The sequence below is a fragment of the Echinops telfairi genome, unplaced genomic scaffold, assembly GCF_000313985.2.
Source record: "Echinops telfairi isolate 266 unplaced genomic scaffold, ASM31398v2 ScPeMD7_7;HRSCAF=31, whole genome shotgun sequence".
Classification (NCBI taxonomy): domain Eukaryota; kingdom Metazoa; phylum Chordata; class Mammalia; order Afrosoricida; family Tenrecidae; genus Echinops; species Echinops telfairi.
Window position 1 is genome coordinate 21,004,653 of NW_022103904.1, and position 2,785 is coordinate 21,007,437.

The 2,785-nt window shown below is 44.9% G+C and overlaps 1 protein-coding gene across 1 annotated transcript in view; it reads right to left on the reverse strand.

The window, feature by feature from the left end:
- DBNL (drebrin like) overlaps positions 1–2,785 on the reverse strand; it is a 16,190-nt gene that overhangs the window by 10,072 nt on the left and 3,333 nt on the right. The gene's annotated exons all lie outside the window — the stretch shown is intronic.

Consider the following 2,785-nt stretch of genomic DNA (forward strand, 5'->3'; position numbering starts at 1 on the left):
AATATGGCCAAGTGCAGGAGGATCACAGGGCAGTGGGTGGAAAGTCTTGTGGATCCAGTGGCGGTGGAAGCATCTCAGTACTGGCGTCAGTCTCCATGTGGCTCCTTCAGCTCCAGGGCTCTGGCTCCATCAGCATAGTTCCACGCGGCTTGTCAAGAGACATGTCTCAACAGCAGGAAAGGGAAGACAGAAAGAGACTCACTGTGGCCTCCAGTGAGCCATTTATCTCCGTTGTGCCTCCAAATGAGGTCATCAAACTGTAACCTGATTGACAGTCTAGACTCCAGCCCTTCACTCAAGTTTACAGGAGATTATGTAACTGCCACCGACTGGATGACATTGTCAGAGGAGGTGACACCAAAATGACTGTGTATACAGTTTCCATGAAGTATTTCAGTAGAAATGTATGACTTTTTTAATAGAAATATCTCTGTAGTTAGTTATAACAAGGATCCCTGCTGGCACTGTGGAATAAGAGTTGGCTGCTAACCAAAAGGTTGGTGGTTGAAAACCCACCATCTGATCCATAGGATTAGTATGAGGCTATCTGTTTCTATAAAGATTTACAGTCTCAGAAATCCCAGGCAGCAATTCTACTCGATTCGATGGGTCAGAGGGTCACTATAAATAAGGATAGACTCAATAGTAATAGATCTTGTTGTGCTTTGTGTTTAATTATAACAAAATATTTTTAAGACCAAGGTACAAGTATCAATGTATTTCAAAAAACAAAAGAACAAAACACCCCAAACTCACTGGCATTGAGTTGATTCCAACTCACAACTCATAGGGTAGTGTAGAACTGCCCCTGTGGGCTTCCAAGACTAACTGTTTACCGGAAGAGAAAGCCTCACCTTTCCAGTTCTGAAGGGTTGCTAAGAGTCATAACCTTGAGCCTCATCAATCTCTTCTTCCTTTTTTCAAGATAGCACTTATTAAGTCCCAAATGGGGTAAGGACAGGACAAATCCAGAGACTTATCATCAGGATGAGGGACAGCTATTAACACGAGGCTACAATGGTATCCTAAGGTTTGCTTCGATACGTAGTTTTTGAAAGGACATGGGAGGTCAGAGAAAAGTGTCACATAAACATGGTTTTTGACACATCAACACAACATAGTTACTCATGAGACTCTCAGAATGGGATTGGGGCCAGGATAGGGACACATGAATTATGTAAGGCAGAGGAGCTAAGCATATTAGTCCTGGGGTTTCCCTAAGGTAGTCGGGGTATGACGTAGGACTATGAGATCTCCAGTACAGTGAGCTGCTTCATCAAGGAGACACCCAGGTAAGTCCTGGAAGAAGATTGTGTTCCCTGAGTTGGAAAAGATTCACTGGCAGAGAGTGAGGCTGGTCAGCAGGGTGGAGGTAATCCACGTTTCAGTGTAGTCTGTCTGAAAGCAAACTTATTCTCATCCCTGGTCAAGAGTCAGAGGCGTTTCACTGGAGGCTGAATCCACATGGGCACTCTGCAAGTGGTTTTTAGCTTTCCCTGTTATCCACAGCTCTCTGCACACTTGGCACTCAGAATTTAGGCTCTAATACAATTCTCTCTTCTGGTCATGAATCTTCATGTTAACATTCCGTAGCTCACACAGACTGGTATGTTCCTCCCATGAGGACTTAGCCTGCACTTCACATAGATGGATGCTTTCCTTAAGAAAAGCAACTCCCATGGTATTCTTTCTGATAGCAAGGCACCATCTTAATTCTTTACTCAACGTTGCTGTAGCACCCATATCTTCAGTAATAACTACATGAGGGCAATCATTGGGCAAGGCCACATCATAAAAACCAATTGTTGTTCACTGGGGCTTATGATTAAGTGGGAACTCAAAAATCTATTAATATGTCTGAGGTTTCTATAGACCATTTGTCCACCTTAAATCCAAACTCACTGCCATGTAGTCAATGCTGACCCATAGCAACCTCCTGTGGGTTCCTGAGACGGTACCTGTTTAAGGGGGTAGAAAGCCCAGTCTTTCTCCCAAGGAGCTGCTGGTGGTTTTGAACTGCTGACCATGCGATTGCAGCCCAACACATAACCACCACACCACCAAGGCTCTTTTAGAGGCAGCATTCTCAGCTTCTTGAGCAATAATATAAATAATCCATATAAGGCAGTTGGTTATTCTAAGAACGATATCATTAATCTAGCCTCTGGTATAGAATGTAGAATACTAATGAGAACAGGAAATATACATACGTAGGAGAGGTTATGACTGCAGGTGTTTTCGTAGTCACTGGCTTGTCAAAATGCTGGTGCTTTAGCCACAATCATTCCATAAGTAGTACTTGTAAACCAGCCGTTCTCAACCTGTGGGTCGCGACCCCTTTGGGGGGTCAAGCAACCCTTTCACAGGGGTTGCCTGATTCATAACAGCAGCAAAATTACAGTTATGAAGTAGCAACAAAAATAATTTTATGGTTGGGGAGTTCACCACAACACATTAAAGGAACTGCATTAAAGGGTCGAGGCATTAGGAAGGTGGAGAACCACAAACCTAGGCCAATGGAAGCCCCAAGAACAAACCAGCTTCTCACTGGTTTCACCAAGGACCCTGCCAGTGCCACCAGACAGAGCTGCCTACACCTGGGGAAAAGGGAGGGAGCCAGATGTAGGGCTGGTAGGCAGGCTGCGGGAAAAGCCCACTTCTCACAGGAGAGAAAACGAACACATGTGGACTAGAGACAAGAGCCTGGAGAAAGAAGCTGGGAGAGGTGGTTGGCATTTGTGTGGCCAGAGTGCGGAGCCAGGGGAGGGGATACCTAGTCCTTCTT